Source organism: Acinonyx jubatus, chromosome C1 (genome assembly GCF_027475565.1).
Source record: "Acinonyx jubatus isolate Ajub_Pintada_27869175 chromosome C1, VMU_Ajub_asm_v1.0, whole genome shotgun sequence".
NCBI classification, from domain to species: Eukaryota; Metazoa; Chordata; class Mammalia; order Carnivora; family Felidae; genus Acinonyx; species Acinonyx jubatus.
Window position 1 is genome coordinate 181,605,503 of NC_069381.1, and position 13,110 is coordinate 181,618,612.

The following is a 13,110-nucleotide window of genomic DNA, read 5'->3' on the forward strand; positions in this document are numbered from 1 at the left end:
ACTTCCTGCTTATTAATAATTTTAAGTTAAGGCAATTAAATATACATTAAGAAGTTGAGGGATAATTAAAAAGCAACATAGAAGTGAATCAGAGATGTACGTGGCTACAAATAACAAAATAGTCCAACTACTTTTTTTTCTCTTAATAGGGATTTACATTTCTCACGTTAGGAGTTTTGGGCTAGAATGTTGCTAGTCTTAGAATATTAAGTAGTTTCTGTACCTCTCAATGTTTTACTAATAGTCATAAACCATCATTCTCTCTTTCAGGTTAGGAAGAAATTAGGAAAAATAGAGTGTTTCTTTAGGAAAGCTAAAGCTTTCTCAGAAGGCACACTCTCTGACAGACTTTTCCAAATGTTTTCCAACATCCCATAAAAATCTAAATATTTTATCAGTCACATGGGTACCCCTAGTTATAAGGTAATCAGGAAAATATGTCCAAGAAGTGCCATGATTGGTTTAGTCCATTCACAATCTATTACTTTGGAGTTGAGTATATTTTCATCATAAAAAATTAGAGTTCTGTTAACAGAAATGGGGAAATCACTTCTGAGTGGGCAACCAATGGTGTTGGCCATCCGTGTCCTCAGAGAATGCAGCAAAAGAAAGAGAATGGGTTAGTCAAGGGAGGCTGCTAGGAGACACAGGTAGAAATAGGAAGGTTTTAAATGAAATGTTGACTGTGGATCAGCTGAGATACTTCCTGGACAAGACAGTCAAGGAGTAACATCAGCAAAACCAGGCAGGAAAAAGTAAGATGTGTAAAGGAAGCGAGGGTAGAATTGATGTGTCTAGAGAAAAGCCTTAAGGAGAATTAAAAATGGATAAATTTAGAGAGATATGGAAGAGTTAGTCATTGGAGGGAATAACATATTCATTTCCTTATCTTAGTCTATCAAACTGGCTAGCCAATAAATGGTCAAGAATTCGTGATTTCTAACAAACTGGAAATATACTTTATTTTCAAGTATCCACAAAATATTTGTGAAAATGGAAAATCTCAGTCAATTCCAACATAGGCCACATTGTCTAACCATAATAAAATAGAACTAGGAATTAATAACATGTATGAAAAATACTAAAACTTGGATATGACATATTTACACATATTTATACACATACATTAAATATAAACACATATACATATATGGGTATGGATTCAAAAATAAACCAGAGCTGCAGTTATCTTGAAAATAAAAATTATTGATCTTGAAAATAAAAAGTAATTTAGAAATATATGTGTCAAAGTACATGAGATATAACCAAAAACTATTCTTAGAGGAAGAGTCTTCATCTGAGGTGTTTTCATTGTTAAGCAGAACCCAAAAGAAAATATCAGTAAAAAAAGATGAGAAAGAAAGAAATTAACTGAGCCTATTTGGAGTTGGGAAAAAGAGGCAAACAAAAGAAAGGTAGAAGAGCAATTACAAAAAAATAAAAACATAGTAACAAATTAGATAATAGCAAATAGTAAATTGATAATATTTTAAGAGCTGGTTCTTGGAATAAAATAATAGATAATAAATATAAGAAAGAAGACAGAAATATTCCAAATTCAATCTGAGAAGACTATAAAATTAAAATCTAGATTAAATAACTGATTTTAAGAGCCCATTTAATATAATTTGATAAATATAATACATTCAACCAATAAATACTGTTAAATTTTTTTTAAAAAGCTGAATAGAATGTTAAATCTATAAATGATAAAATTTTCAAAGAAATTTCCCTTTGTAAAAGTTTCTAGGCTCACAGAATTTCTTGGAAAACATTTCAAAAACTTAAGAAGTAGAAAAATTTTCAACCATTCAACATCGTTAATAGAATAAAAGAAAATGGCAAGTTTCTATATGAGAAAGAACATTCTGTTATCAGAAATATCATTAGTAGAAAAAAAGACCAATAAAAGATATAAGAAAAAAGAAAAACTAAGTAGGAACAATTCTCTTAAAATATAAAACACAAAAGCTTCAGTAAATTGTCAGAGATAGAGTTTGGCTGTTTATTCAAGGATAGTTCAATATTGGGAGATTATTAGAAGTTGCTATATCTCTAGGATAAAAAGAAAAAGGAGCATGATCATCTCCTCAATTGCTGTCAAAATATTTAGAAACATGTATATTTTACTTAGTGAAAAACCAATGTTGCTATACTAGAAATATTTTCAAGCAAAATAAGTAAACTTTATAGTGAGCCAACAAGCAGCATAATGCATAATAGTGTAACAAGAATTGCATTTAAATTCAGAAAAAAAAACTTGCTGAAGTTTTATGTAACAATGCTAAGAAAGAGCTAGCCAGTAAATTTAATTGAACTATTAATATGAATATTGAAGCGAAAATTAAATTATTTAATGATCTATTGGAATACCAAAAGAATCAGTAGAAAATGGTTGCCGTCCAGAACTTAGAACAGTGCAGAATAGTATAGGAATGCCCTAGATCATTGAACACACAAAACTCCATAGCTGTGTTGTATGCCATAAAATGATATGGAAATAGATTCCATTAATCATTCTAGCAAAAAGAATTAAATGTCTGGTAAGAAATTTGTTAATAAGTTTCCCAGCTTTATCCAAAACTTTAATTCACTAAAGGGCTTTTTTAAAAAGACATAGTTAAAACACACATTGTTCTTAGTTATAAATTTTTAATATTATATGTATATAAAATTTTCCTAAAGTCAACTACAAATTTAATTCAACCTTGATCAAAACTCAGATGAAATTTATTTAAAAACTTGAAAATATATGACATTTGTAGAATATATTTAGGAAAATTCTGGAAGGAAATATGAATTGGAAGGAATGAAGCATCTCTTCTACCAGAGTTAATATGTACTTTCATGGTACCCTGAACCTTCCCTTCTTGGTATTTGTCATATTTTGTAAGTATAAATTTACTCATGAGATGGTTTTATTATTCTCCATCTTCTCCATTAAACTTTAAACCTCATAATGGCAACAATTATGTCTCTTTTGCTCATATGTCTATTAAACCTTATGAATAAATAAATCTGCAAGAAATACTTGTTGAATAGGCAAATATTTTCAAAATTTTGGAATTATAATAATAAAATCTGTTTAGTACTGTTACCAGGATAGACAGTAAACCAATGGAGTGGAATGAAACTCAACTAACTACATGCCTTTAAAAAAAATTAATATTAAAGTTTTATGGATAGCATTGTGAATAAGATGGATTATTCAGTAAATGGTGTTGGGATATATGACTAACAGGAAACAAAATAAAGTTATGGCAAAACAGACTCTAAAGGGCTTGATTTTATAAATGTGAAAACAGATTTAAAAATTTAAGTACTGTGAAGAAAATATAGAGCTGGGGAACCTTTCCTAAGTCTTGTTTTTCCTTATATTAATCCTGCTGGGAAGTGCTAATCTGGGTAAATATATATACCACTGATTAGTTATTCTCTTGGGATAACTTTTAGGAAGCAAGATTGCTAGTCTAAAGGATATGCACCTTTAGGCTTTTTAATGGATCTTGTACATTTTCCTGCTGACCAGCTGCAAAATTCACACATCCATCTTTGGGTAGGAGAACACCCATTTCCCTATCCTTCTTGGCGCTCACACTTACATCACTAGTTTAAAGTAGTTCAGCTAAAATTTCCTCCTCTCTTTACATGGGTTGCTATCTGGTGGTTCTTTAAATCCAGTCTTTTTCTTCAAATGGTTATGTACAACTTGTGTGATGTAAACTTCCTTTAGAAGGCCAATGGAGTGTGTAATCTATTTCTAATATTTTGAATTATGTATTGGATTTATGTATACATATGGTATTATTCTGAGAGACAAAGCATGAATGAGCAGAGGAGAGGCAGAGAGAGAGGGAGAGAGAAAACCCAAGCAGGCTCCACGATGTCAGTGCAGAGCCCGTCACTGGGCTCAATCCCATGAACCATGAAATCATGACCTGAGCCTCAATCAAGAGTCAGACCCTCAACCAACTAAGCCACCCAGGCTCCCCGAACTATATATGTTTTATTTATCATTGTTAATATCATATGCTTTTGTCTTATTGTACAATGGGTGTCCCACTGATGTTTGTCTAAAACTTCAACCAGAGCTATATATGTTGAGGTCTATTATTTATTGATAAACCAGGTATATTCTATATTCTACTTAAAATGTTTTGAGATAGCTTTTACTAAAATTGCATGTATAACAGTTAAAAATATCTGAGAGAGAATGAAAATTTATTGGTAGATTAAAAGCTGACCACTCATTATGCACCACTTCTTTACTGGATCCTCTAGTGTTATCCTCTCATAATGACCAGAATATAATGATGGGAAAATGTGGAAAACAATTCCACCAATTTTATAAACTGAAATTACAAATCACGTTATATTGAACACAAAATTTAACCATTGTATCCATGGGAGCCATAACAAAATAATGTAGTTATTAATTGAAAACAAAAAAATAAACACCCAAATATACACACACACACACACACACACACACACACACACACACACACATATATACTTTTTTTTCAGAAGGGGCTCTAACATGAATATCTAAGAAATTTTTATGGAGGGTCTAAAATATGGATAATTGAAGTACTTAATGGGTAATATCGATAGTTTTCCTGGCAATACAATATGTTTTTTGGTATAGATCTGTCTTTTATTGACTTTGATTTTTAAAATAAATGTAATCAAAATATTTCAATAAAAAGCTAACTAACCTGGGTCCAGGATACTGCTTGTATTAAGAATTAGAGTCTAGCACTTAGGACACTTTGGGGACTGGGTGGGTACACTCTATTTTAGACTCTGTTTCTTTTATTTAAAAAAATTAAATGTTTTATCTATTTTTGAGAGAGAGAGAGACAGACAGACAGAACAGGGGCAGAGAGAGAGGGAGACACAGAACCCAAAACAGGCTCCAGGCTCTGAGTTGTCAGCTAAGAGCTGGACATGAGGCACAAATTCATGACCATGAGACCATAACCTGAGCACAGTCAGATGCTTAACAGACTGAGCCACCCAGGTGTCCCTAGACTCTGTTTCTCAAGAGTACTTTTCTAATTGAACACTGGCATGAATTGAATGACACTCAATTCATTCCGAGCTTTCTGGCCATGGCCAATACCTGGGACACCACAAATCTATACAGTTGGTTAAAGCAGGACTCAAAAACCAAATGCCACATTTTTAGATCCCAAGTTAACACTCTGTTTTAACAACTGAAAATGTAGATTTGTATTCTTTTCTGCAGAACAAACAGTCCTATCTCTACATGGGGGCATATATTTTTTTTTTCCACTGAAGATTTTTAATGTGATCAGGGACCAAATGAGTACTAAATACAGCATCTATTTTTTAATTGTGACTAGGCACACAGTAATAAACGACATCTACTAATGATAGCCACTCGTTGTGTAAACATGTCAGGAACTATGTGAAGTGCTTTATGTGTATAGTCCCATCTAATTCTCACATGCTTCAGTGGGATTATTTCCCCCTTGATTTCATAGATTAGAAAAAGTGCTTGAATTGCACAGTTAGTAAGGGTTGGTACTGAGATGGAACCCAGGTTGCCTGTCGACAGCACTCAAGTCCTGCTTGACGGAATCCTGCTATTCCGTCTCTTATAACCATTTGTCTCCAATCTCCTGCCACCACCTTAGTTCAAGTCCTCATCACCTCTTGCCAGGATTCTGAGCCAGAGACACCCTTCATAGGTGTACTGCCAAAATTTGAAATGCAAATCAGTTTCACAAACATTATTTTTAGTCAGAAGATATTTTTTTATTCTTGGGTCCACAGAATGTTCTCTCAAATTTATCAGAGTTTCACATTTTAAAAATGTCATGGTTTTTGGTTTTAACTATAAGGGAAAGGGCAGAAAGAATGAAGTTAACATTTATTGAGCTCCTAATATGTGCCAGACATTGTCGTTTTGCTTATGAATGTTCAAAACAATCCTGTAAGGGAGATTGAGACTGATACCTATTGATTGTCTCTTCTGGTATGCTCAATACTCCTGCTGTGCTCAGTACTTTGTCCATGTTAGTTAATGTAGGGAGTTTTGGAGTTTAGGCTCTGAGATAAATGGTCATTGTTCCCTACTCTCCGAGACTGAGCAAGTATAACATGGAAGACAGATGGGTTCCAAACAATGGATTCTTTCTCTGTGTATCAATTACGGTGAAGCAAAGCAAAGACCAAAGTGGTGAGGAAACAAACTTTGTCTTGAAGGTCAAAAATTGATACTTTTTTTCTGGAAAAAAGTTTTGGTTTGGTTTGCTGGTGTTGCACTGAAACTGACTTTATTTTCAGAGTTCTGCTGCCCTTCCTTTTTTTTCTTTCACATCCCCCATAGCACTTATACAATGGCGAGCACAGTGTGATGCCTGATAAGCTGAAGGTAACTTTGGGAAGCTCTTAATTAATCTTTGGGTTTAATAATTCATAAAACAATTTAGAGTCAATAATTTTATCTTCTTGCCTGATATCATATTGCAACAGTACTTTTATTGATCATAAGTAACTGCTTACCTGCCCTTGCTATGACGTCTTCCTCTGAAATTGCCACTTTTAGATACCCAAAGTTAGGAATGGGTAGGATGATATGTAATAAACACAGGTGTCTGATCCTAGGCTATTTCAGAGAATGTCACTCTTTTAAGTACTATGGATTTAGGGCCGATTTAGGTGCTTACTCTGAAAGCATCCCAGGTGTCCTAGCTCAGGCTGCTGTAACAAATACCTTAGCCTGGGTGACTCAAAAAAATAGACATTTACTTATCACAGTTCTGGATGCTGGGAAGTACAAGATCAAGGTGCAGCAGGTTTGTTGTCTGGTGAAAGCCTGGTTTCTGGTTCAAGATGGCTGTCTTGTATCTTCACACAGAGACGGGAAGGAGAGCAAAGTTCCTCTGATCTCCTCTTATAGGGATACTAATTATCCCTATCCCCTCACATAGTGAGATTCTTCATTCATAACTTCATCTAAACCTAATTACCTCTTAAAGTCTTCCCCTCCAGATGCCATCAACTGGAAGATTAGAACTTTAACATATGAAGTGTGGGGAGACCCAAACATTTAGTTCATAGCATTAGGGTTAGATTTCAAGGATTTGGTCTTAATTTTCATTGGTCCCTACTGGGTAAGACACATACAACTGGGGAGAAAAAATTAATAACCTGTGATTCATACAAATATATTTTGTTTCAGTGGCTCTCATCTCCATGATCATATTTAGAAATATTAGGAGAAAGTTCTAAGCAGAAAGTCCTTGACAGTGGAAAGTACTACCTTTGAAGTAGAGGCAACATTGGATATTATCCCATTGCCCCACATTTTTAATAGGGCTCCTTAAAAGTGCCTTCTCTCTGTCTCTGTCTCTCTTTTAGTCTCTCTCTCTCTCTCTCTCCACACACACACACACACACACACACATATGGAGAGGGTATTTTTCTTTGGGTGCTGTGACATTTTTCCATGACATAGGATGCTTGCGGCCCCACATAAGGCTACTGCCAGGCAATACAGAATGGGGGCCAGGAGTTGGTTGGGAGTAAGGGGGCAGGGGAACAAGGGATGTCAAACTAGTTATTGATCAATTTACTATGTCTATTTAGTAAGTCAGTCAGTCTCCAGATACTTTTGTAGTCTTTAAGGAAGACAAATGTTCACAGTTTAAATATCCCTAAATATATAACAGATGAACAAGCATGCTTTGGTGTGTAAATGCTGCATAGATTCAGAACCATCAAAAAGCCCCTCAAAAATGCCTTTCCATCTGCTGCTTCTAACTACATATCGCACATCCTGGCAGCGCACTTCACAGTGGTGTGAAAGATAGGTTCAAAGCCAACCTGGCAAAATCTATTTATCTTTTTTTCTCCCCAAAATGTGTTTCTTTGTGCAGCTAAACTAGCAAACATATATAGGAACAAGGTGCCAGGGCTAAGAGGAGGCACTTGTCAGGCCTTAATCATTCGAGAGCAAACTTCCTTTATATTATGCCCTAAAACATTGACATCACATTGCATCTTCTTAAAAAGTATGAGTTGAAGAAGCCTTGGATTCTGAGTTCTCAGTAAAACTCACTTACGAGTGTTGCCTTAGTGTCCTGAGAAAATTGTAAGTAGCCCGAACAAGCCCAGGGATGGAGTAGGGGAAGTGTGTAATAGCTTTCCTGGGTCAGTGTGTAATAGCTTTCCTCAGAAGAGTATTGTTTAGTTTTCATTGAAGTAATTATATGCAACTCAGAAGGTGGACTGATGAGAGAAATGCTCTGTTTTATTCAAGGCAGCTCTCGAGTATAGTCCTTCTTAGCCCTGCTTGGAGACGTGGACTTTTATAAGCAGTGAGACATCCAAGTGACCACAGTGCCTGAAGTTAATGACCTACTAAAGAAGTCTTATTTGAAACGGCACATTGCTCAGTTCTTTTAGATAGTGAATATTCCTATTTCAGGAGTTACAACTCTGCAGGAAGGTAATTTTTATAGCTACCTCTCAGATTATGGTATATTGTCAAATTATGTCAACACACCATAGAGATTATCTGGTACTCTTTACCATTTTCTCTTGCATCTTTTACTGATGCTCCACTCTGATAGAGGGTAGGGGTATTAGTATTGGTATTGAGGGTATTGGAGGGTAGGAGATGGTATTATACTACTTAGCAGTGAGTAAAAATAAAACAGAGTAATCTTATCTTCACCTTTAAGTGAAAGTCCTATTCCCCTTCAAATTAACTAGTCCTTTTGGATCACCAGCAAAAATAATCCTAGGGGCGCCTGGGTGGCTCAGTCGGTTAAACGTCCGACTTCAGCTCAGGCCATGATCTCACGGCTCGTGAGTTCGAGCCCCGCGTCGGGCTCTGTGCTGACAGCTCAGAGCCTGGAGCCTGTTTCGGATTCTGTGTCTCCCTCTCTCTCTCTGACCCTCCCCCGTTCATGCTCTGTGTCTCTCTGTCTCAAAAGTAAATAAACGTTAAAAAAAAATCCTAGAGTTGCTTTATAATTTATATCGATACTCTTACAGAGTTGAGATTTTGCTTAAGTTAATTATTTTTCTTGTGGTGATTTAATAATTGTTACATTGATCTGACCAATGTGGCCTTTAGCACAGTGATTCTCTCATGGTGATATGATGAGGAATTTTGTAGGGGAGTAGAGGTTCCCTTCATGTCATCAACACGGAATAGTGATGCAGCTTTCTTGGCAATACGTCTTATTTCTGTAGCACAGTGCTAGATCCATAGGCAGTCAAAATGTTGTTTAGGAATAATTTTTGATAACATGTTTTTACTCTTTTTGAACACTTTACCCTTTTTGAACACTTTCATGCTTTCAGTCTGGGAAACTTGTTACTCAGGCTTTTATTCCACAAATACTCATTGAAGTCTTCTATTGGTGCCGTGGATATTTTGGTGAAAATCAAACAAATAAGCCCTCACTTGCGGTACTTACAGCCTAGTAAGAAAAGCAAATGATAAGTGAGGAAACAAACATACTGTGTACGTGCATGTGTATTCATATACATATCTTGATTTATTTACTCATATTCTTGGAATTGCTGTATAATTACAAATTATAGATCATGAAGGATACAGTCAGGGTACAGCAGTAGGCAATTATGGACAGGAGATCTCCTTAGATAAAGTAATAATGAAATCAGTCTTTGAAGACTTGACATTATGCCAATACCTAGAACATGAGAAGGAACCAGTCATGTAAGTAGGAATGGACAGCAGAAGCAGCGAGGATTGTTTATGTGAAACTCACAGGCAGGAAATTCTTTTGTTCCTGAAACTAAAGGAAGGCCAGATTGCTTGGAATCAGGAATGAGAAGGGGAGAGCAATAGGAGATAAAGTTAGGAAGTAGTAGGAAGGCTATAGGAGGACACCAAATGAGATCTAATAGTGTCTGGGACTGGGAGAGATGAAAAGACAAAATAAGAGGAAAAGTTGTATTTGTGAAAGATTTTGAAATTAGTGAAACATTAGCAATGATTATTTACTTACGAAGGATGAGAGAAACTAGTAAGAAGCACTGAGAATTCTGGCCAACAAATTCCAAATAATGGTAGTTTACTGTGGTAGAAGAGACTGAGAAGGATCAGGCTTGCAGTAAAATGAAGGGATCAGTTTTGAACAAGCTTATGATCTTTGGGAGAATCCCTGCACCCTCATTTCATTCCAGAGGAAATAAAAATAGTAACAGCTAGTATTTATTGAGAAGTTACTGTGCCATCAACTATTCTCAGGATCTTGTATACTCATTAGTTCTGAGATATGAGGTAGAGATTACTGTGATTCTCCTCATCCCACGAGGATATTGAGGCTCAGAGAGGTTAACAAAACTTGTGCAAACTCACAGAGCTACGAGGAGCTGGGAGTCAAACCTGTGTGGTCTGGTGTAAGAACCCATCATCCTAACCATGTGCTATAGCTTCTAACAACAAGGAAGCCGTGATCCAAGCTTGAGAGGCATCAGCAAGTAGACATTATGTGAAGTGGAATGTATACAATTGCCTCTGGAGAGGGTCAAAGAAGGGTTCTCTGGGTGTTACTTCCTGCTCTGTTTCAAATTTGATTTCTACTTTTTATTTTTTAATTTAAATTCAAGTTAGTGAACATGCAGTGTAGTCTTGGCTTCAGGATTAGAACCCAGTAATTCATCTCTTACATATGAAACCCAGTGCTCATCCCAAAAATGCCCTCCTTAATGCCCTTCACCCATTTAGCCTCCCCCTGCCCACCTCCTCTGTGGCAACCCTCAGTTTGTTCTCTGTATTTAAGAGTCTCTTATGGTTTTCCTCCTCCTCTGTTTTTATCTTATTTTTCCTTCCCTTCCCCTATGTTTCTCAAATTCCACATATGAATGAATTCATATATCTGACTTTCTCTGACTCTGTATTTTAATCCTAACTCCTCCTTATGGAGAGTTAAAATCTCCTTCAAGAGATTTAAGTACTCTGGGATTTGGGGTGCTAACATGGCCCACCCTAGTCATATATTTCATCATAGGGTACATACAGATGTTCTAACATTCATTATTGCAAAAGTTGTTTCTAAACTTAATTTTAACCATACCAACATATGTTTTAATAAAAGTTGTTTGCAAATACAGATACAAACATATTAGGAAGGAAGGAAGAAAAAAAATTGTCTTTAGAATAGATAAGGGACAGTGAGAATGGAGGGCTGGGAGAGTCCTTAGTATTGTTGCCTTCCAGCTGCCTATACTCCTAGCTGCAGAAGTCCTTTTCAGTATTTCAGGAAGTATGGTTGGGAAAGTATAGCTTTTGAATAAGGGTTGTGAGCTAAAACACTTATAGGGGACAGTCTAGTAAAAAAGTTAGTGAAGGGGAAAACAATATTGTATTACAATGGTGTGCATGTGGAGCAAATTGCTTTCAATTCTATAAAAGCTAAAAGATATAAAAATATTAAAAACTACTATAAATTATATTCATGTATATATAAAATAAATAGTTCAAATTATATTAATAGCACATAATAAGGAGGAGAGGTAAAGGTAGAGTTCTTGTATGCAAGTGAAGTTCAGTTGTTATTAGCTTAAAATAGTTAAAATTTTAAGGTAAGTCCCTTGGTAACCAGAAAAACATAAAGGAAAAAGAGAAAGGAATCAAAAACTTTCAACACAAAAGTAACAAAATACAAAGGAAGACCACAAGAAAGAGAAAGAACAAAATATATACAAGAAAAACAGGAGTTAACAAAATGGCAATAGACAGTCATTCTCTGTCAATAAGCATTTCAAATGTGGACTAAACTCAATAAAGACACAGAGTAGCTGAATGGATAAAAAAACCAAGATCTTACTGTATGTTGTCTGTAAGAACTCACTTGGAGTCAAGGACACATCCAGACTGGAAGTGAAGGGATGAAAAACACATCCCATGAATACTAAAACCAAAATAAAGCAGGAATGGCTATACTAATACCAGAAAAAGTAGATTTTAATTAAATATCACTAGAGACAAAGAATATCATTACATGTAGTAAAAGAGTCCGTCCATCAGGGAGATATAACAATTGCAAATATATGCATACTGAACACCAGAACACCTATGTATATAGAACAAATATTGACAGATCTGAAAGGAAGAATTTGACAGCAATATAATAATAGTAGGAGACTTCAATGCCCCACTTTCAACAATGGATGGAACATCCAGAAATAAAATCAAGAAAGAAACAGGATCAAATGGACCTAATAGACATATACAGAATATTTCACTAAATAGCAAAATAAATAAATAAATAAATAAAAAATCATTCTTCTCAAGAGCACACAGAACATTCTCTGGGATAGATCACATGTTAGGTCACAAAACAAATGTTAACAAATTTAAGAAGATTGCAATCATACCAAGGGTCTTTTCTAACCACAAAGGGATAACACTGGAAATGAATAGTTGCAAAAAAGTGGGAAAATTCACAAATATGTGCAAAATAAGTAACAACTCTTGAACAATCACTGGGTCAAAGAGGAAATCAAAGGGAATTTAAATATTTTTCAAGGCAAACAGAAGTGAAAACAATTGCCAAAACTTATGGGATGCAGCAAAAGCCCTACTAAGCAGGAAGTTTATAGTGACAAATTCCTACATTAACAAAGAAGAAAGATCTCAAATAAACAATCTAACTTTATACTTTAAGAAACTCGAAGGAGAAGGACGAAATAAACCCAATGTTAACAGAATGAAGAGAATAATAAAGATCAGAGCAGAAACAGAGATTGGAAAAACAATAGAAATAATGTAAAAACTAAGTTGGTTTTTTGAGAAAATAAACAAAATTGACAAACCCTTATCTAGATTAAGAAAAGACTCAAATAAGTTAGGGAAAGGACATAGGCATTTTATATTAAGTCTCTGGGCATGTTCTTCATTTTCACAAAGAAATATACTCTTCTAGGCTCATAGGAACAATAGTCCTCCAATTCCATTTCTTATGTATATAACTTTTGATGGTGATATGGCAGCAGAAACTATACGATGTGTTTTTAAAGGCAACCTATAGCCTCAGGCAGAGGGGCATCAGGAAGTGTTGGAAACTATGGCAAATGGCACATAGGCCCCATCTAATA